The sequence below is a fragment of the Prionailurus bengalensis genome, chromosome B2 (assembly GCF_016509475.1).
Source record: "Prionailurus bengalensis isolate Pbe53 chromosome B2, Fcat_Pben_1.1_paternal_pri, whole genome shotgun sequence".
NCBI classification, from domain to species: Eukaryota; Metazoa; Chordata; class Mammalia; order Carnivora; family Felidae; genus Prionailurus; species Prionailurus bengalensis.
The window spans coordinates 57,027,456-57,051,430 of NC_057349.1; the positions used below are offsets into that span (position 1 = coordinate 57,027,456).

The following is a 23,975-nucleotide window of genomic DNA, read 5'->3' on the forward strand; positions in this document are numbered from 1 at the left end:
CCCCCCAAAAAAAACCTGCCAATGGTGTCATTTAGTTTGATATTTTCTATTAAGAATTTGTCAACATATCGCACCTACATGGCTCAGTTGGTTAAGCGTCTGACTCTTGATTTTGGCTAAGGTCACGATCTCAGGTTGGTTAGTGGCTCCATGCTGACAGTGAGGAGCCTGCTTGACATTGTCTCTCTCTCCCTCTCTCTCTGCCCCTCCCCCACTCGTGTGAGTGCTCTCTCTCTCTCTCTATCAAAATAAATTAAAAAAAAAATTGTCAAGTGCCTTGGTGGCTCAGTCTGTTGAGCATTCAACTTTGACTTCAACTCAGGTCATGATCTCAGGTGAGTTTGAGCCCCGCATTGGGCTATCTGCTGTCGGCACAGAGCCTGCTTCAGATTCTCTGTCCCCTTTTTCTCTGCCCCTCTCCCACTTTCTCTCTCTCTCTCTCTCTCTCTCTCTCTCAAAAACAAATAAACATTAAAAGAATTTGTCAATATATTGAAGATAAATTTTCACAAAATGGAGTTTGTGATTAGGAGAAAAAAATTATCCTGAAGAATAAAAACAACTCAAGAGGGCGCCTGGGTGGCGCAGTGGGTTAAGCGTCCGACTTCAGCCAGGTCACGATCTCGCGGTCTGGGAGTTCGAGCCCCGCGTCAGGCTCTGGGCTGATGGCTCAGAGCCTGGAGCCTGTTTCCGATTCTGTGTCTCCCTCTCTCTCTGCCCCTCCCCCGTTCATGCTCTGTCTCTCTCTGTCCCAAAATAAATAAAACGTTGAAAAAAAATTAAAAAAAAAAAACTCAAGATAGAAGTATCATTTGTTCCCCTTTTATTTCACCACACATGATGTTTCCATACTCACAATAAAAGGTAAATTCCTGAAGGTGTAATAGAGGGGAATGAGAGGTGGCATCTGTGTTCACCCATTTGTTTCTCAAACATGTTTCTGGATATTGCCTCTACACTATATTCGTAGGGCCCAAGCTTGTTTCTGTCTTTTTTACATAGGTGAAGTCCCTTGGTCCCCAGCTTCAAACTCAATCCTTCCTCTGGTTCACAGGACCACCAATCACTGTATTCTAGCATTGTCAGCTCTAATATCTGGCAAATCCCCTTTGATGATTTTCTGCTAGAGTATTTTACCAGTTTAGGTCATCCTTGGCTATCTCTCTGGCATCTTCATTCTTTCTTAGGTCATTTTTTTCATTGTCAGTCCCTTTCCAAGATCTGTATTGATGCTTCTGGGTCTCAGTGACTTTTTTTTTTAATTTTTTTTTTACATTTATGTATTTTTTGAGAGACATAGAGAGACAGGCACAATTTGGGGAGGGACAGAGAGAGAAGGAGACACAGAATCCGAAGCAGGTTCCAGCCTCTGAGCTGTCAGCACAGAGTCTGACATGGGGCTCGAACTCACAAACTGTGAGATCATGATCTGAGCCGAAGTAGGACACTTAACCAACTGAGCCACCCAGGTGCTCTGGTCTCAGTGACTTCTACCACTATACCAAATGTCTGCCTGCTGGAACCTCTTATATCACTAACTATAGACTCGTGGTGTTCTTGCCCTATTAACTACATGTATCCCTCCCCACCAACATTCCCATCCCCCACATAGTGGTGAATTGTTACTCTGCTGTACTCTTCCCTGAAGTGAGATACTCAATGGGCTGCATGTACCTTACCCTATGCTGCTGAATAAAGTTGCTGCATCACAAAACTATGTGAAGAATGTTTATCTTCTGGATGAATAGATTGAACTCTGAATACTGCCTTAAAAATAAATGTTCATTTGAAATATTCTTAAGCCTCTTAACTACTGTTAGTGTTATAGATTATAATAACTGGAAAACAAAACAAAACAAAGAACAAGACCTAATCATAATCACCATCCTCTTGGAATTTACAGTCTACTAAGAAAGATAAGCTCTCTAGGGAGGCAGTAGAGGGCAGAATGATAAAGTGTCTTAGAAGAACAGATGAAGTAGTATAGAAGTAAAGAGAACGAAAACTATTTCTTCCAAAAGGAAGAATCTGGTATGACTTAATGAGAGAGAAACAACTTCTGGAATTGGAGCTATTCAAAGAGAATCCCTTTATCTCTGAGGAAGTGAGCCTAAGAGCTAAGAACTATTTTCCCGGCCCTTAGAAGAAAGTCAATCTTTGGGATGGTGTGAAGATCAAAAACAAGGGAAAAACAAATGAATTAGGGAGAGAAAAAAAAGGAAGAAAGGGTAGGAAGGAGACCCTAATGTCAGCTGAGTCTCTGGTTCCAGATACCTCTGATGCTAGTTGTATTGCTGATATTGTTAGGGTCTGTTTACAAAAGCCGACAAGTACCCCTTTTTGCCTAAATTAATCCCCTAAACTGGGATTTTCTTTTTTTAACTTTTTAAATGTTTATTTATTTTTGAGAGAGAGGAGAGAGACTGAGAGTGAGCAGGGAAGGGGCACAAAAAGAGGGAAACAGAGGATCCAAAGCAGGCTCTACGCTGACAGCAGAGAGCCTGACACGGGGCTTGAACTCTGGAACCATGACCTAGGCCAAAATCAGAGTTTAACCGACCGAGCCACCCAGGTGCCCCTAAACTGGGATTCTTCTATTTATAAACAAGGCATATACTCTGGAAATTTACCGGTTACTAATTACATCTTAGTTAACTAATCTCAGTTAAACTAATGTTTCAATTTTTTTTAAATGTGCGATTTGATTATTTTAAAGTTAATTTTTAATCCTTGGAAATCCTGCTTCCTAACCTTTCTTTAGCCATTATTCCACTGTTTGAAGGATAAAAAATAACCATACACAGAAAGAAGTCCCAGGGCCATAATATATAGAATCCCTCTAAACTAAACTTGTTCTTCAAGTATACAGTGGCTAAAATATTCAGATAAATATGCTAGCACTCCTTTTCCATATTCACCATCTATTCCATCTGAATTTGCTTTTTGGGGGTGGAGTTAGCCAAATATTCTTTTATACCCCTGTATGGAGGGTCAATTGTTCCAGCATCATTTATTGAGTAGTCCACCTTTCCCCCACAGATTAATAATACCGTGGGGGAAGTAATACCATGGATTAATCAAAATCCATGTATGCACAGGTCTGTTTTTAGATTCTTATTTCTTTTTTATTGGTCTTTTGCTTATCTAATTGATTGTAACAAGGACATGTTTTAATTATTATAGATTTCTTTTTTTTTTTTAGTGTTTATTTATTTTTGAGAGAGAAACAGAGCGTGAGCAGGGGAGGGGCAGAGAGAGGAGGAGACACAAAATCCAAAGTAGGCTCCAGGCTTTGAACTGTCAGCACAGAGTCTGATGCGGGGCTCTAACTCACAAACTGCAAGATCAGGGCCTGAGCCAAAGTCGGACACTTAACCAACTGAACCACCCAGGCTCCCCGTAATTATTATAGATATCTTATAAGACTCAATAAATGGTAAGGGTAATCCTCCATATTCTTCAAAATTGTCCTGGTTCTTCTTGGCTTTTTCCATTTGAGTTTTAGACTGGGTTTTTCAGGTTCCATTGGAAGTACAATAAGAATTGCAATAACTTCACAGACTGATTTTGAAAAATCATCACCTCTATGATAAGAGGATTTTGGTATTGGTTAAGTATCTTTCTCATTTAAGTTTTTCTTAATTTTATTTATTTATTTTGAAAGAGAGAGTGCAAGCACAAGTGGGGAGAGGGGCAGAGAGAGAGGGACAGAGAGAGAGAGAACAGAGAATCCCAAGCAGGATCTGCACTGTCAGCACAGAGCCCAACATGGGGCTTAATCTCGTCATGACTTGAGCCGAAATCAAGAGTCAGACACTTAACTGAATGAGCCACCAAGGTGCTGCCAGTATTTTTCTAACCTCTGAATCTACCTGGGCTTGGGACCCAACCTTCCTTAATTTGGTCTGCCAAGACCCTGACTGAACCTAGGCTCTGATAGAAGAATGAATTTTGGGGGCGCCTGGGTGGCGCAGTCGGTTAAGCGACCGACTTCAGCCAGGTCACGATCTCACGGTCTGTGAGTTCGAGCCCCGCATCGGGCTCTGGGCTGATGGCTCAGAGCCTGGAGCCTGTTTCCAATTCTGTGTCTCCCTCTCTCTCTGCCCCTCCCCCGTTCATGCTCTGTCTCTCTCTGTCCCCAAAATAAATAAACGTTGAAAAAAAAAAATTTTTTTTAAAAATAAAAAAAAAAAGAAGAATGAATTTTGAAAAGTCTCAAGTCCCAATAACTCTACCCAGACCCATCACCATTAGCAGTTAGTATTCTTGGTTGATGAAGTCCTTTCCTATCAAGAATACACTTCATGGATTATATCACTCTTAAGAAATTAACATCCTCTTCCACGGGGAAGCCAAGGCTTGACAACCACACTTCTGTTCCCCTAATCAAGCTACTCATTTTCCACAAATATGTTGCCACCAAATACCAGTAATACTGCCCAGAATAGCAAGTATTCCAATCTTCAGTCACCTGAAAATTAACTCAATATTTTTTTTAAGATGTTTTTTATTTTTAAGTAATCTCTACACCCCGTGCCTTGCTCAAACTCATGGATTTGAGGTCAAGAGTTATATGTTCTATTGACTGAGCCAGCCAGGCATCCCATGAGCTCAATATTTTTTTTTAAGTTTATTTATTTATTTTGAGAGAGAGCACAAGCGGGGACGTGACATAGAGAGAGACAGAGAGAGAGAGAGAGAGAGAGAGAGAGAGAATCCCAAGCAGGCTCCACTCTCTGCCACCACTTACCACTATGAGATCATGACGTCAGCTGAAATCAATGGTTGGTCACTTAACCAACTGAGCCACCCAGGCACCCTGAGCTTGATATTTTTTAACTTGGGGGTCAAGTATAAAGCAAATTTTCCAACTAGCCCTCCTTTCACTGAGTTATGATTTGTGGTGATTAAATCATACTTATTTGTTTGGTCTCAACTATTTGGTCTCATACTATTTGTTATGGTCTCAGTAGATAAAAACTATTGGAAAAATCCTAACTCCAGTTTGCTATTATTAGGTGATTTTGAAAATTTAAGAAAATTTAATAATGAAAATTTAAGATGAAAATCATTTAAAAAGAAGTTGAAGAAAAAAAAATTGAAGTAAAGCAGATTGGATGTCATCTTGAGGTCAATGCCCACAAAGGTATCCCAACAATACTGAAAAGAATCTGATGGTAAGCATAAATTAAATACATGAAATATTTTTTTATTTTGTTTTATTAAAAATAATTTTATGTTTATTTATTTTGGAGGGAGAGAGAGAGAGAGAGAGAGAATTTGAAGCAGGATCCAGGCTCTGAGCTGTCAGCAGAGTCCGATGTGGGGCTCAAACTCACAAATTATGAGACCATGACGTAAGCCAAAGTTGGACACTTAACCGACTGAGCCATCCAGGAGCCCCGAAATATTTTTTGTTTTAATGTTAATAACCATAATGTGCTAAGTTCTCCTTACCTAATAGGTTAACTTTTATACTGCAATATAAGTTTATACAAAAAAATCAATCCAATTGTAAAAGGAGTACATGATAACTGTGTTATCACTTTTGATTTGATTTATCTTAATCACATAAAACATAGGCATTATAAGGAGAAAATGCATTTGTATATACACATAGATGTATATACATACATGTAACATAAGACATAGTATAAAAATAATATGTACATACAATTTATTTAGGAATAATATATATTATATTCTTATATTGAAATCAGCAGCGTGGTTCAAATATTTGCTTACTTGTTTTAAGAAGTAAACAAACAAAAAACTAATACCTGAACATGAGTTTGCTGTCTTAACATTTTTTTTGGAAATGTTGGTTAAAGATTCCTACTCTCCTGATACACTGCTTTCAAATATGATTTTATAAATCTGGTAAGAATGCTTATTTAGGGGCACCTGGCTGGCTCAATCAGAAGAACATTCGACTCTTAATCTAGGAGTCGTGAGTTCAGACCTCATGTTGGGTTTAGAGATGACTTAAAAAAAAAAAAAAAGAGTGTAAGAGTTCTCTTACACTAATTGCCTGAGTTGTGCTGTAAGAAGCAACAACCTCTCTTCTTCCTCTCTGCTATCTGCTCAGCAGCTGCAAAGCAGCAACTATGCATGAATGCATCTCCATCCACGCTGGCCAGGCTGGCATTGAGACTGGCAATGCCTGCTGGGAGCTCTATTGCTTGTAACATGGCATCCAGCCCAATGGTCAGATGCCAAGTGACAGGACCACTGGGAGAGGAGATGACTCCTTCAACACCTTCTTCAGTGAGACAGGTGCTAGCAAGCATGTGTCCATGGCAGTGTTTGTAGACCTGGAACCCACAGCCATTGATGAAGTTTGCACTGGCACCAACTGCCAGCTCTTCCATTCTGAGCAGCTCATCACAGGCAAGGAAGATGCTGCTGATAACTATGCCTGAGGGCCCTGCACCATTGGCAAGGAGATCATTGACCTTGTCTTGGATCGAGTTCAGAAACTGGGCAACCAGTGCACAGGTCCTAGAGCTTCTGGGTTTTCCACAGCTTTGGAGGGGGAACTGGTTCTAGGTTCACCTCCCTGCTGATGGAACATCTCTTTGTCAATTATGGCAAGAAGTCCAAGCTGGGGTTCTCCATTTACCCAGCCCCCCCATGTTTCCACTGTTTTTGTTGAGCCCTACAACTCCATCCTCACTACCCACACCACCTTGGAGCACTCTGATTCATGTTAGACAATGGGGCCACATCTATGACGTCTGTCAAATAAACCTTGGATTGAATGCCCAAAATACACTAACCTGAATAGGCTGATAAGCCAAATTGTGTCCTCCATCACTGCTTTCCTCAGATTTGATGGAGCCCTGAATGTTGATCTGACAGAATTCCAGACCAACCTAGTGCCCTATCCCCGCATCTACTTCCCTCTGGCCACATATGCCCCTGTCATCTCGGCTGAGAAAGCCTACCATGAACAGCTTTCTGTAGCAGAGATCACCACCACCAAGGCATGCTTTGAACCAGCCAACCAAATGGTGAAATGTGACCCTTGCTATGGTAAATACGTGGCTTGCTGCCTGTGGTACCGTGGTGATGTGGTTCCCAAAGATGTCAATGCTGACATTGCCACTATCAAGACCAAGAGTACCACCCAGTTTGTGGACTGGTGACCCATTGACTTCCAAGTTGGCATTAATTACCAGCTGCCCACTGTGGTACCTGATAGAGACCTGGCCAAAGTAAAATGAGTTGTGCACATGCTGAACAACACCACAGCCCTTGCTGAGGCCTGGACTCCCCTGGACCAGAAGTTGGACCTAATATATGCCAAGCATGCCTTTGTTCACTGGTATGTGGGTGAGGGCATGGAGGAAGGAGAGTTTTCTGAGGCCCGTGAGGACATGGCTGCCCTTGAGAAGGATTATGAGGAGGTTGGTGTGGATTCTGTTGAAGGAAAGGGTGTAGAAGAAGGAGAGGAATATTAAAATTAACAATGTCACAAGGTGCTGCTTTTACAGGGAAGCTTATTCTGTTTTGAATATTGGGAAGTTGTGCTCTGAACAGTTATTTTTTATGTAGCAGTGTATATTCTCATATACAATTACTGACCTATGCTTAAAAACACAACGCTTTGTTATAGATCCAAGCTGTCCATTTCTTTGATGAATTTGTATAAAGAATTCCCTGTCTTAAATGAAAAATAAAGAATGCTTATTTATTTTGAATTCATAAAATTATCTGCCCCAAATAGTGGTGTTAACTACACGAAGCATAAAATGACTTTGACTTGGTAAACATTTTGTCTTATTGCATATGTAGTTCATTACTTTTAAAAATTGTAACTATTTCCCTGTGCTATCACTAAACTGAAATTTTACAGTGACAAATGTAAGGGGAATTAGGTAGAATAATTCCCCTTATAGGGATTGGAGCATTTATTATGTATTACACAATATTACAGTATTTTTTAGTAACATTAACTTATAAAATTTTTGTCTTATAGCCTTCTACTTAAAATTCCTTTGGAATCACAGAAAATGCAAACAATGACACAACGAATACAAAATGAAGGCTTGGGTTTAATTAAGGGATCTTCCTATTGTGCTTTTTTGGCCTTTGAGGAACATTGTATTACATTCTTTTAAAAAAAGAAAGCAAGAAGAAATGGAAGGGGAAGGAAAGAAAAGAAAAGAAATCTGGTATAGCACAAACTAATAATATTAGAAAAATAAGTAAGACCTGAATCTAACCTTGTCAGAACCCATTGTGTGCTGGGAGAGTAAGATAGCTAAAGCTTCACAATGAAAAGTGGTGAACGTGTTTTCCACTGCCATGGTAACCACAGATTTGGAGCCCAACCTCCAGAGAAAGTTCAGGAGGACATCCTTAACTTCTGATGCCAAAATTTTGGAATGTTTTTTTTCTGAGTGAGCATGAGGAGAGCACTTTAAGAAGCTTCAGCTATGCTCTCAATTTGTATGCTTTTGAACATTTAGGTTCCACTCAGTATTTTGTAATTATAGGTATAAAACCTTTTCATGTCCACTAAAACAGGTACTAGATTGAATGCAATTGAAAGTTAAGTGTTTTAAGCCAATTAACAAAGGGTTTTTTTTTTTAAAGATTCTTTAACTGTTCTTTTGGTTTAATTATCTCAAGCTGACATTGCAAAATAATTTCTGTAGTTATAACTTACCAAATCTCAAATAGGACATTGATGCAATTAATAATGTTGCAATATCTTTTGTCTTCTAAATATATGGCATGTACCTGGATTTTAGAGTTACAAAGTCTTGCATTTGGAGCCTTGCTTCATTACTAATAAGCTATTTAAACTGGAAGTTTATTTCATTTTAATTTTTTAAAGTTTATTTATTTATTTTGAGAAAGAGATACAGAGAGAGAAAAACCTGGGGGAGGGGCAGAGACAGAGGAGAGGGAGAGAATCCCAAGTAGGGTCCCTCCACACTGTCAGTGCAGAGCCTGATGCGGGGCTCAAACTCACAAACTGTGAAATCGTGACCTGAACTGAAACGGAGAGTCAGATGCTTAACCAACTGAGCCACCCAGGTGCCCCTGATCTGGAAGGTTATTAACCTCTATGAGTCTTAGTTTTTTCATCTCTAAAATAGGGATAATAGCAACGGTTTGTGCTTATTTCAGCACCTCAAACGTAGAAGGCACTGAATAAATCATTACAACTTGGTTGCCCTTTCCTTAAAACTCATCCATAATTGAGTAGTCCAAGCAATGGTGTCTGTGCTTTGAGGACCTAGAAAGTGATTTGCAAAATTTGTTTTTACTCTTCTTACAAACTAATAAGTTAGTATGTTACTGTTTTGTGGATCCTGGCCCAAAACTCAAGACTAATGGATTATAAAGAAAGGACTTTGTTCTTTACAGCACAGTAAGCTGCATGAGCTCTGGGTGGATGCTATGCATGCAGTGAGTTTCCACTGAGGCTGAGGAATACTGAGCATAAGGAATTCATCACTTTTATAGTAAGCAGTAAGCAAACCTACTCTTTGTCTGGGGGAGACATTACCTCATCCTTCAGGGTTACTCACTGCAAACACAACCCTGAGAAATGTCCCAGGGAAGGAACAGAAAGAGCCTTGCATTTCTGGCATACCCAGCAAGAATGTACATGGATGCTCAAGGCTCGTGGTGAATTGCCTGTCCACTCCTACCTACCTCATAGGTGAGATTGTTATTTTTTTTTAATTTTTTTCATGTTTATTTTTGAAAGAGGGAGAGTGAGAGAGAGAGAGAAAGAACAAGTGGGGGAGGGACAGAGAGAGAGAGGGAGACACAGAATCGGAAGCAGGCTCCCGGCTCTGAGCTGTCAACACAGAGCCCAATGCAGGGCTCAAATCCATGAACCGCGAGATCATGACCTGACCTGAAGTTGGACTCTCAACCAACTGAGCCACCCAGACGCCCTGAGATTGTTATTAAAATACAGATTGAGAGGGGCTTTGAGCTAATTTTTAAAAATTAGCAAATGTGACAACTTATAGAATTTAGCATGATACCTGACACAGTGTTTAAATGAATAAATTAATGAATAAGTGAGAAATATGCCCATGAAATATAGTAAGTATATGTATTAAGTTGGCTTTTGTTGTAATTTTATTTTAAAACTAAAATAAATGTTAAATGGATACAAACTTGTAAATTAAAGTAAAACTATGTATCTTGATTATGGCTGTATTTTATAAAACCATGAGATAGCCAGAGTCCTACTAGGAAATGTAGAAATCTATCTGTGAGAGATAATAACAGAAATAAAAGGGGACTTGGCTGTTTGAACAGATAAATGGCCAGAATTGACAACATCAAAGTAAATATATTCATAATTATTGAATTTGGTAATTATTGTTAACTGTCTTCAGCTATTTAAATTGTAATTTAGAGAAAGGAGTAAATACAATGAGTAACTGTCCGAATATATGACATTAGAAAGTCCATAGGGCTACTCAAAACCCATAGGGCTACTCTACTAATCAGTTTTAACTCAGCGGAGTTACCTTACCTAGATATGCTTTTTGGCTTTCACACCACACCACTTCTTTTTATTGTTCCAAAGCCAACCTTCTATATCATAAGACAGCTGCTTAATTGAAACTCAAAATATCTTTGCACAACAATTTCTTAACATGCTCTGATGAATTTTAGTTCTGCCTTTCTATAAAGTGCAAAATGTGGAGGGTATGCTCAATAGCTTTTGTCACCCTAAGAACAGCAGGGTATAAATTAAACAATCCATGCGGTGAGAGCAGATACTGCCCTCCTCACTTAAAGTCCACACTTACAATTTCCAAAATCCTCTGAAATATTGAATGCAACTAATTGCACCATAAAATATGAAAGCTTTAACCATGTTTGAAAGGTAAAGAAAGTTGAGCCATTACCAGAAAGGAAATCTTACAGATAAGTGAGCAAAAACCTGCAAGGAGTCGAGTTCTTACTAGTCAGATCATCCTGAGTCTATTGCAGATGGGCACTAAGGCTACCTTCTCATGGTCTCTCTCTCTCTTCCTCTCCTCCCTTAAGATCCTTATACAGTCCTTCACCCCTTCCCACCTTCTACCTCCCCAGTCCCACCATCCTACGTCCTTTTCCTCATTCTCTGACTCAAAGTCCTTCTGAATCTGACAAACTAACTGTCTGAGCTAGAGAATAAGAAAAGAAAGTGAGGGTGGGAGGTTTGTGGGCTCTACAGGCTATCAAACCCTACGCACAATGGAGAAGAGGGAAAATTGAATACCTTGAGATGAAAATCATGAAAACAACAAATTTTTCCCTTAATACAGAATCTAGTATGTAATTTTGCCAAAGAGTAGTATTTTTTTCTCCTACCTTATTCTTTTTATAGTATCCCTGCTTTGGATAAGCCACGTCTCCAGCAGAGTTGTGGGTAACTATCCTGTCCTAGAAAAAGAATGGGAGGAAATAGAGTCTTTTGCCAAGAATACATGTTACTTTTGCATGTGGTTGGTTTATTAGCAGCATCGCATATTTTCTTATGTTGTAACTCATATTTGTCAACCCCAGTGATAGACCTTACCTTGATTTCTGAGTGCCATGGAGCACATAATGCAAACACAGTTGCTAAATTGCTCTCTTTATTATCTCCTGGATCATCTTTCCCTTACTTTTGATATCATACCCAATTTTTACCTCCTGATGGTACTTATCAATTTCCCTCATATAAAAAAGGTATGTATACACACATCCTTCATATTCTCTGCTAGACTGTAAGCTAAGAACAAGTTGTATTTTTAATTTTTTATAAGCCCACCACTTGACTTCTGATCAATATTAAGAACATATAAATAAATAAATATTGGTTGAAAAAGAGGGTGAATAAACATTCTCTTCCTTTCTACAACTCTGTGATGACTGCTTTGGTTTCTCTTTCATTTGGCATCTTTAACTCTTTAGTAGTTTTACTGTATGGCTCTTGCTATAATGCCTCCATCATCTTAACTTTCTAAGGCTATGAGATCTTCTCTATGCTACCTTTATAACTGCTGTGATATGATGACACACTTTCATAGCTTTGTAATATGTTTTTAATGTCATCTCTTATGAACATAAAATGAATTCTATGCAGACACATGGCAGAAGAGGCCACTTACAAAAGAGCTCTATTTTGTTATTTGCAATCTTCCCAAGTATGACCATAATTTAATACTTAAGATTGAGAGGAAGCTGTCTTTCAGTTACGAGACATTTTATTAAATGTGACTGAGTGGGAAGTTTGGGAGGAAGCGATGAGTTTAAATTTAAAGAAAAACTTATTATGCACATATTAAGTAAATGTTTAAAACGGAAAATACTCTGCTGCTCTGCCCCCAGTCCTTCTAATAATTGCCTTTATAGCTCCATAACTCTAAATAGTTCATTACTTCTAGATTTATCATCTTTGTTTAATATGCACTACATCTTGACCCCTGATACAAATTACTTATCATACTAATTTTCCCATCCACACCTTCTGCCAAATTAAGTTGTCGCTTTATTTCCATTATTGATCCACCATTACTAGGTAAACATGGGTAAGTTACTTAACCCTCTGTTGCCTCTGTTTTACTGACTCCCAAAGAAAATCTGAGTACTTCATATAATTGCTGTGGAAATTAAATGAGTTAATACATATGTAAAGAACTGTGTTTACCATACAGTAAATATTATATAAGTAATGACTTCTTGTTGCTGTTTTCCTTCAAATGGTTACATTTATAATTAACATTATATTCTGAAATATTGACTTCTCATTCCATCAGTTTAGAAAATATATACTGGCTCCCTACTCAATGAGCTATTCTTGCATTTTCCTCCATCTGGCCTCTGATTTTGCCCTTCCAAGTGTATAGGAATTAAAATAATTAATTTAATTAAATGTGTTAATTTAATCCAATAATTAATTGTGCTTTGTAACCAATTGAGGTTTCTGTGTTTTGTAAGGAATGATCTTAAAAATTGAACCCCTCCCTGCAAAAGACAGCATTTACATTATGGTAATGATGTGAACATTGTTTATTAAACAGTAAACTAGATGATATACATCTTTATAAGTCCAAAATCATTACCATGCACCAATCAAAAAATGATATTCCAAACATTGATAAAATATTTCCTCTTCTCACATTCAATCATATATTCAAATCATTCTGTATTTTAGTTTACTATATTTAAACTTGTTTTATTTTGTTTGGGGGTGGATTGTGATTCTGTTTTTTTTTTTCTTTTTGTTTTGTTTTGTTTTGTTTTGTTTTTTTAGAAAGAGTGCAAATGAGTGAGAGAGAAGGAGAGAATCTTTTTTTTTTTTTAATGTTTATTTCTTAATTTTGAGAGATAGCATGCGTGCCTGAGCAGGGGAGGGTCAGAGAGAGAGAGGAAGAGAGAGAATCCCAAGCAGGCTCCACTGTCAGTGCAGAGCCCCACAGAGGGCTCAATTCCACAACCCTGGGATCATGCCCTGGGCAGAAACCAAGAATCAGCACTCAACTGACTGAGACACCCAGGCGCCCCTAAACCATTGTTTCTAATAAAGCTCTTATTTTTCACTGTTATTTCTAATTGCTTTCCTTTTGCCTTGCTGGTAAAAGAAACATAACCTTCCACCATATGCTGTAGATTACCCACCTTGTACGTACTACTATCTGTTGTATTACTATCCCAGGAATCTTCTGATTTCCTGCTTCCATCTGGACAAGCTTTGTCTTGATTTTCCTATGGCTTAGTTTCATTGTTTTAATGCTTTCCACATCTTTCACTTTATTCCTTGTTTTGCTAAAGTACATATTCAAATAACGTCCTCAAAAAAAGATGATTGGGAGGTAAACTTTCTGAGGTCTTGCATGTCTGAAAATGTATTCTTTGCCCTCATAATTGTCTGATAATTTAACTGGGCATGAAATACTGAAATTTAACTGGACATAAAATACTGAGTCCAAAATCATTTCCCCCCGAAGTTTATAAACGTATTTCTTTATTATTTGCTCCTATCCAGTGCTGCTAATTAGAAGACAGATCCCAGTTGGATACTCATTACTCTGTTAGTGAACCTGGATTTTCTTTGTGGAGGCTTTTAGAATTTTATCTTTATTCTTGGTAATTTGAAATATAAAGAGGACATATGTGTACGTAATTATATATGTAACTTTGTATTATATACATATTATATATTCTATACATAATATAGATTATATATAATATGTATATATTATATACATGTAGCTTACTCAATTCTTCATAGGTATTTTCTATTTAAAACTTTGTTTTCAGGGGCACCTGGGTGGCTTATTCGGTTGAGTATCCAAATTTTGATTTCGGCTCAGGTCATGATCTCAGTTTGTTAGATGGAGCTCTGAGTCCTGAGTGTTTGGTGCTGACAGCATGGAGCCTGATTGGAATTCTGTCTCTCCTCTCTTTCTCTCCTCACTTTCTGTATGCCTCTCACCCTACTCACACACACTCTCTCTCTCTCAAAGTAAATTAGCATTTAAATAAATAAATAAATAAATAAATAAATAAATAAATAAAATAAAAACTTTGTTTTCAGTCCCCAAACATTTCTTTTCTTTTATAATTTCCTCCACCCTAATTCTTCAATTCTCTTTTTCTGAAATATAAGTTTGTCAAATGTTGGAGTTCTTGGAATGAGCCTCTAAATACCATCTTTCCATCTTTATCTTTTTCCTTCTCATTCTGGGAGACTTTCTTGCAGTCTTTCTACTGATTTTTTAAAAATAATTTTTTTCAAAAGTTTTTGTGTCTTCTGATTATTTTTCATAGTTTCTGGCATAGTCCATAGTAGTTTTATGAATAAAATATCATTTTGAACTTTTCAGAGAGTACAGACCCAATTTTTAAAATGTTTATTTGTTTGTTTATCTTGAGAAAGAGAGAGCATGCTCTCAAGTGGGTGGAGGGGGAAAGAGAGGAAGAGAGAGAGAGAGAGAGAGAGAGAAAGAGAGAGAATCCCAAGCAGGCTCCGAATGAGCCACCAGGAGCCCCCATACCCAAGTTTTATTAGTGTTATAGGTTCTCTATCACAAACTGGCTCTGTTTTTGCCAGCTTTTCTGTTTGTTTGTTTGTTTGTTTGTTTGTTTGTTCATCTTGCTCTTTGCATTTAGACTGTTAATTTTCTTCATATTTCTGGGATATATATTTGTCCTTTTATATTTATAAAAGAGTAGATTGATTTATACATGCTTGCATGGGTTTCTACTGCTGTGTGCTGTTTCTCCAGTAGGCCTGACTAGTATATGCAGATGAGTTAAAGGTATTCGTTGGCCAACTTTATTTAGGCTTTTCACATAGAGAGCAAGAAGACAGTTTGGAGAACCACTAAAGAGTCGAGAGTGGGGAGGGGGTTACTTTGCTCTGGGATAGAACTCTTATACTAGAAGCCTTGGACCTCCCTAGGAAGTTCTTTAAATTTCTTTAGAAAACTGCCTCCACTCAGCCCTACTGGTAAATTCAGGGCTTTTAATTACTCTGTTCCTACAAGGAGAGTAAAGTCAGGACAAACCGAACAGCTATTTCAGAAGTGAACTTACAACTATCCTGATACAACATGCCAATTCCACAACTAGAGCCTCTCTAGTTTCCACTGGAAAGTCAGATTCCATCACACTATAGTTTTCTACTCCTTGTAAAGCTTCTCCAAGTATCATTTGTCAAGAAACTACCAAACTTTTTCCATCTTTCAGAAGTTCATTGAAAACTCTGGTTAAGTAATCAACCACTTTCCCATTTTATTTACTGTTATGCATTTCTTTACTGTCATTTAGTTGATGATAATGGAGGGGGGGGAGGAGCATTAAATAAGTGTAATCAGTCTATTAGCTTTATTTACTCGTTTTGCAAATATTTACTGAGTGTATATCAGGTGTCAGTATTAACATAAGATTGGTTTGTTGGGCTGTAGATTTTCTCACTCTTGGAAGGCCATTTTTGGGGGAGCAAATCATTTTTAATTTTTTAAAAAGAAATATACCAAAGAGTCATGCAATGCTGCCAGCATTGGATACAATCCTGGGCCACAAGTCCACACACTCCTTCGAAACTGGTCTTGTGACAGCAGAACCTTTCATTTTGTCTTTATTGTTTGCTATGAACTCCACATCCTTTTCAAAAAAAAAAAAAGAAACACACCATCTTTTCTCTGGTATGACTTTCATTGTTGAACTACCACTGTAGGATATACCTTCTTTCTGAGGTCTAGTTTGCCTTTCTTCACTGTGGCTATCGCCATGTCACCCACACCAGCAGCAGGAAGTCTATTGACTCATCCTTTGATCCCCTTCACAAAGATGATACACAGATTTTTGGCTCCTTTGTTGTCATTACAGCTGATCACAGCTCCTACCAGAAGACCCAGGGAAATCTGGAACTTTGCACCCAAAGACCCATCATGTCCTTGCTTTGACATCTTGAATGGAGCCCAGGGGCAATTTTTCTTCTTATTTCATGTGTTTGAGACACAAAGAGCCCTGTAGCCTACCTCCTAACCATAGCTCCCCTGAAGAAAAACTCAATGGAGCTGATTAACTCTCTGTCTGAACCAGCTGCCAAACTCTCTCTCTCCCTTCTACCTTTCCTTTAGGTGTTTATTACCTTTCTAGAACCCTGACCTTCCTTTCCAGTCTGGCTTCCACATATTTTTAAAAATATGGAATAAACAGCAAGCTATTGAAAATAATTATTAGGCCAAATTTGAAGGAAAAAGTAAAAATCTACAGAGTTACTCTAAAAAGGAAGCTGCTTTTGGCCAAAAACATTTTCCCAAGATCAAGAGTGAGAGTAGAATTTGACATTTTTATGGACTGCATGGCAGATAAATCCACCAGCTCTGGAACAAGGGTTTGGAGGTTGTGCTGTGCTCTAAAGGATCATCCCTGCAATAAACAGGGTCTTCTTTCAAACTGAGAAAGAACCCATGTAGAATTATAGCCCAGTCAGATTCCCTGGTAAGTCCAGAAAAAGTCAAGACATGAACTTGAGCAGGACTTATAACATGCCTGCAGACAAATACTAATTTTTCTGGAAGAACATAACTTCAAAGTATTTTATTTTTAAACATAATGCCCAGGAACCATACGTAACCAAGCACCTCAAAAAATTAACTACCATGAGCAAGAAGCAGATCTTCAGAGAATTCAGATATTGTAATTACCACATGGAGACTCTAAAAACATGATACTGACCATTTAAAGGAATGAATACAGAATCAAAGATATCTTCAGAGAGTAGAAAACTGTAAAAAGTGATACCTGGGGTTAGGTCAGTATGGAAGATAGGGCAGCCTTTTAGGACGAGACAAGTTCAGGGTCCCCATACTACTTCGTCATCTTAATTCCATCCTAGAGCAGCCTTTTAACCTTGAGAACCTAACAAGAGAGGTACTAGACCCCTAAGGGGCTTAGAAAATAATAGATATTAGCAAGAGCTGGCAGAGTCTGAACATTTACTATACGTCAGATATTTTAGTCTGTTAGGGCTACCAAAGCAAAATACCACAGATGGGGTGACTTAAACAACAGCAATTAATTTCCCACAGTCTGGAAGATGGAAATCCAGGATTAAGGTGTCAGCTGGATTGGTTTCTCCTAAGACCTCACTCCTTGGCTTGCAGATGTTTGCCTTCTGTCTGTGCCTTCACATGGCCTTTTCTTTGTGCTCTCGCATTTCTGGGGATTCTTCCTCTTCTTATAAAGACTCAGTCATAGTGGATTAGGGTCCCATCCTTATTACTTCCTTTAACCTTAATTCTCTCTTTAAAGACCTTAATCAAATACAGTCCCATTGAAAGTTTGGGCTTCAACGTCTGAATTTTGTTAAGAGAAAATATTTGCTAACTTTAAGAAGAATGTTATATCAATTTTTAGCTAACAAATGTTAATTAAAAAGTGAATAATATGGAGTGTCTGGGTGGCTCAGTCAGTTCAGCGTCCAACTCTTTGTTTCGGTTTAGGTCAAGATCTCATGGTTTGTGAGTTCGAGTCCCTCATTGGGCTCCACACTGACAGAGCAGAGCCTGCTTTAGATTCTTCCTCTCTCTTCTCTCTCTGTCCCTCACCCAATCGTGCTTTCTCTCTTACTCAAAATAAATAAACTTTTAAAAATGTGAATAATAATAAATAATAGAGATTGCATTTTATCATCATGATAGTTGTAATCTTTGTAGAACTTTGGTAGAACCATTTGACATATTAGAATTCATAGCATCAAACAAAATAATCTTCAAGAATTGAAGTTTACATTTAGCTATTTAATTTGATTTATATTTAAAAAAATCTTTGAAGAAAAAAAAACCCTTTGGAGAATTTTTTATTTCTGTGAGGCAGAATTAAACAGAATATTAATTTTGTCAACTCAGATTTGGAGTTGCTTGTTTACAAACTATTCAAGCAAGATGGAATATCTGGTAGTACATATATAAAAGGCTGATGGAACCAAATAAAGCCTTTTCCCATACTTTTCAGATTAAAATACAAGCATAGCAGGGTTTACTAACACCCACTAATTGCCTGTAGAAGAAGTTCATTTGCTGCTGAAGAAATAAAATGATGTTCCTGGAGAAGGCAAGCCTTTCTCACATGATACCTAGTGTAAAGATCCTCTTGTCATTTAACTCCAAGAAGATTCTGGAATTGGTATGCTTGTCATGAATGCTGAGAAGGAAATGGAAATTCAATGGTGATTCTGTTTTCCTTAAAACCAAATCCATTTCCATTGCCACAGTTTTAAATCCAAAGCATACAGACTAAATTTTTGTGGAAAGGAAGTAGTTCACAAAAATATATTTTTTAAATGTGTATCTGTAAAAGAAAGGTTTTTTTAATTCACTTTTTATCCTAAAACTTTTCAAATACATATAAGAAAAAACAGAAGAAACCATTTAGGACTGGTCACCTAAAATCTACAATTACTAGCATGTTACTACTCTTATCTAATCTCCATTCACTAACTTTTAATCTATTTATATTTTCTAGAGTCTTTTGAATAAAATTCCAGGGGCTCCTGGCTAGCTCAGGAAGTAGAGCATGCGACTCTTTATCTCAAAGTCATGAGTTCAAGCCCCACACTGGGTGTGGAGCCCACTTAAAATAACTAAATAACTAAATAACTAAATAACTAACTAAATAAATAAATTTCCAGATATCATATGGTTTCACCCATATGAATTTCCACATGTGTCTCTAAAAAATAAGGATTCTTTAAAAATACCAGTATCAGGGGTGCCTAGGTGGCTCAGTCAGTTGAGGGTCCAACTTCAGTTCAGGTCATGATCTCATGGTTTGTGGGTTCAAGCCCTGTATTGGGCTCTATGCTGACAGCTCAGAGCCTGGAGCCTGCCTCAGATTCTGTGTCTTCCTCTCTCTGCCCCTCCCCTGCTTGAATTCTCTTTTTCTAAAAAAGAAAAAAAAATTATCATACTTATATTTTTAAATTTCATGAACACCCAGTATGTATTCAATTTTCACCAATTACCTTAAAAGTCTTTTTTGTGGCTCAGTTATTAGTTTGTTCAACCATTTATTAGCTTGTTCAAATCAGAATCTAAATAAGGGGAAGCCTGGGTGACTCTGTTGGTTAAGCGTCCAACTCTTGATTTCTGCTCAGGTCATGATCTCATGGGTTCATGAGTTTGAACCCTTCATCAGGCTCTGCACTGACAGCGTGGAAGCTGCTTGGGATTCTCTGTCTCCCTCTCTGCCCTTCCCCTGCTCTCTGTGTCTCTAAATAAACAAACAAATAAAAAAAATACAAACCTGTGACACTTAAGGTACCAACAAAAAAACCACATTACCTGAAGATAGGTGCCAAAACTGTTTATGTTCTACTCCAGGCATGGAGGAATACTCTTCTCCCCCTTCTACACCACACTTAGTCTTATGGATACCAAAGAAGCAGTGCTTTGTATCTTCACATTTTATGAACTCCTTCACTGAAAACAACTCCTTTGGCTTCTGCCTGCAGAAGCATTGGGACAGAATTATACTCTCCTTGGCTCATGAGACAATATACTGTTCAGACTCCACTCTTTTTGACACCTGGCCTGGGGGATGTTGGAGTGGGGTGATTGTGGCACTGATGGGATAAAGACAGAGGAAAGCATGACTGTGAGACACAACAAAAATCCTTTTGTAGAGGCTAAAGTCTTTCTGCAAATCAATTCCTGGCATATTTAAGTCATCAAGTCATGGAATGTTTAAGTTTATTTGCTTATTTTGAGAGAGAGAGAGAGAGAGAGAGAGAGAGAGAACGAGTGGGAGAAGGGCAGAGAAAGAAGGAGAAGGAGAATCCCAAGCAGCCTCTGCACCAGCAGCATGGAGCCCAACGTGGGGCTCGGACTCACAGACTGTGAGTTCATGACCTGAGCCAAAACCAAGAGTCAGACACTTAACTGAGCCACCAGGAGCCGCCATAGAAAATCTATTGAATTACTACTATGAGCCAAATATTGTGCTGAGGGCTAGGGATAAAGATTTGAGCAGTATATAGTCTCTGCTCTTTTGAAACCTACAATCCAGGATAGAGAAGGAACATTAAACAATTAGTAAACACATGCTTAATAAAATAATTACAAGTGGGCACAGTTAGAAAAAAGTTGAGGGGTGCCCAAGAGAAAATAATGGGGGGTCTGTGGTATAGGGAGTTAGAGGAGGTTTCCTGAAGTGATGTTTGAGCTATAACCAAAAAATTGTGTAGTTTCATGATTCCATTTACATGAAATGTCCAGAATAGACAAATCTAGAGACAGAAAAATTAGATTAATGAAAGTGATTACTGGTTGCTTAGGACTGTGGGAGGATGGGAGTTCAGTGGTGATGGCTAAAAGATATGAGATGACTCTTTGAAATGATCTAAATCTTCTAAAACTGATTGTGGTATGGTATGCAACTGTAAATGTGCTAAAAACTATTGAATTGTATACTTTAAATGGGCTAATTGTGTGATATGTGAATTACATCTCAATAAACCTGTTACCGAAAAAAACAAAACAAAACAAAACAAAACAGATCATGTCATTCCTTGCTTAACAAATTCCCCAGTGGCATCTACTTTTGTTTGTAATACGTTCTAAATTCCCTGCTTTAGCCTACCAGGTTCTTGCCAATCTGTTGGCTTTCTGTCTTGCACCGTATGCTCTATTCACACTAGCCTTTTCTGTTTCTAGAGCATCCCAAATTCATTACTATCACAGTCTTGAATTAACATTTTTGTTCCCTAGAGCTCCTTAGTTGTGACCTCCTTAGTTGTCTATTGTCACACAGTCTCATCCCCTTACTTTCTCTAGTCTCGTGAAATCGGTTTCCCTGGTCCCCCCTTCCAACTTTCCAATATGGGCTCTAAATTCCAACTTGGGATCAGTAAAGTTTTCGACATATTTCTTTTTTAATTTAAACAAATTATGTTTCTTAAGTAATCTGTACACCCAGCATGGGGCTTCGACTCACAACTCCAAGATCAAGAGTTGCACGGTCTAACAACTAAGCCAGCCAGGAGCTCCCCTCCCCTTTTTAAAAGTTTCCTACATATTTCCATTGATGGGACTACATGAGAGAAGTTTTCTCATAAAGCCTGGATGCTTCTAGCAAATGCTACACTTTCTTGAGGTTCTGTCTCTGTACACATTAAGTTGTTTATAATATTTTGTAACTCTGTTCTTCAGCAATAATTTTAATTCAAACATAAATTATAAACAAGTTATTAGCTTTTGGTGCTATAATTTGAAAAAGTTATAAATGGGCAACCTAGCCTAGGAATGTTAGGACTGGTCCCTTTTGAGTAAAGCCATGACTACATTTAGTCCCATAAGAAAGGTCTCTCAGACCTCATTCCAAGGCAGTCTTGCCTCATGGACCTATATTCTGTTGTTGCTGTAATTTGCTGAGCTTCCTTTTGAACTTGCTTCTCCACTGATGGAGTGAGTGACATAGACTTAGTGCATCTTGGGAAACTGCAAGGTACAGAAATGACTACCACCCCCTTCTTTATCTTGTGCCTGGTGTGTAGAGAGCTGTAAACCTTCCTGTGCTTTTGGGCTATGTACTTACCCTTTTGCCTTCCCACTGTGACCAGGGCTAGTGTAGGCAGCATAAAACTTAATCTTATCTTAATCGCACCTGATGAATCTGGTTCTGTATGTACTCAAGAGTACAAATAACAACTCTAGCAACTGGGAGATCAGTTTCTAACTAATTGAAAGTTATAGTTAACTGCCTCTTAGCAGATACCTTTCACTGTCATTGACTTAACTGAAATTTGATATTCCCTGAGAACCTTATTTGCTCTGCAACCCTCCCAAGTAGAGGTATATATTTTTCACACCCCTCTTACCTTAAGCTAGGCTTTCCTTTTCTCAACTGCAGCTTCTTCTAGATCATTCATCTCTCTCCCTTCTAGGGAAACAAACAACAACAACAGACTGCTACCATTTTATCCCCCTCCTTGTTGTCATCATCTGTCTCTTCCTAGTCTTTTCATGGTGGCTTTAGCTTCTAGCTCAGCCTTCTGCACTCATACCATCATATAATTTTCATGATGTCAGTTTTCATGTGAAGGACTCGTTTAATACACTGAAGTCTCAAATCCTTGACACTCACTTTCACTTCACCTTAACTATTCATTTCTGTAGTCATATCTGAAAACTTGTCATCACCTAAAATTATACCACTTCCAAGAGTCTTGATTTCAGAAATCCTCAATCTAGACACCAGCCTTGCTTTCCAAAACTTTACTTTACTATCCATAGTAACATAATTTTTCTATCTCACTCAGATGCCAAACTATTGAACCCCACTAGTTTCTCATTATCTATCATCTTCTTCTTGTCTTTATTTCCTGTGTCCCTGGTTTATAGTCCAAGGTCTGTCATTGTTATTATTCCCTAAAAATGATCTACAACTCATTGGTTCTCTCTTCTTCCACTGCACTTGTCTGGCAAAATCTCAACTCTAATTGAATCCAATTGTCCGTATTTTCAACGTGTATTGCTAAACAGTAGACTGTTGCTGAGGGAAATCGCACAACTGGGCTAACTGGCTTCATTTTATCATCACAAACTTTAAATGACACCCAACACTACCCAAAACATCTCTTCCATTTTCCTTGGTAAGCTTGCTTTTCTACTCTTATAGACATCAACTTCATTGCTTCTTCTTTCTCCTCAAATATTCCAATATGCCTCCTTTGCTTCCAATCAGTCCTCCATCCTCTCATAACAGCAAACCAACACTTTTTTTAAGTTTATTTATTTATTTTGAGAGAGAGACAGAGAGTGCATGCACCTCGGAGGGCAGAGAGAGGGAGAGAGAGAGAATCTCAAGCAGGCTCTGCACTGACAGTGGGGGTGGGAGGGTGGGATGGAGGTGGGGTGGGGGTGGGGGCTCGAACTCATAAACCTCGAGATCGTGACCTGAGCTGAAACCAAGAGTCGGTGTCTTAACCGAATGAGCCACCCAGGAGCTCCACCAACCAACACTTTCAACCGTAGCTTTACCCACTCTTCCTTTCTTTAAAATGGGGAGTGTATCCTTATGCCTATATAAGGCCAATCTCCAGAGGTTCAGTGTTAGCACTCAAACCAGCAAACTAACTAAACCCTCATATACACAACTCTCCTTTGAGCAGATCTCTGTTGCCTCCTGCTCTTGCTCCGTTTCTAACTTAACAACAAAGCTTCTCAAATCAGCTGCTATACACTTATCACTGCTTCAATATCTATTTAGTGATCACTATTGTTTCTTCTTCTATTTCTATGGAGAGAGCTTTAGGGGAAAATCAGCTAGTTTTTAAATATCAGCTTGATACTATTCCTTTGTTTCTTATGTGGCATAGCCATCACGATGAATTATGCATCTTTTATTAGACACTGTGAGTCAAAACTGTTCTCAATTAACCTAAAATAAATTACAGAAATAAATTTCCAGCAAAGCACACCCTTTGTAGAACATAGTTATGAGAAGAGCAG

The 23,975-nt window shown here is 38.2% G+C and overlaps 2 pseudogenes; one reads left to right on the forward strand and one right to left on the reverse strand.

Moving 5' to 3' along the window:
- The first annotated feature begins 6,107 nt into the window (after positions 1-6,107).
- On the forward strand, positions 6,108-7,521 carry LOC122488960 (annotated as a pseudogene).
- Positions 7,522-15,999: 8,478 nt separating this feature from the next.
- LOC122488961 lies at positions 16,000-16,427 on the reverse strand (annotated as a pseudogene).
- Between the last annotated feature and the right edge of the window lie 7,548 nt (positions 16,428-23,975).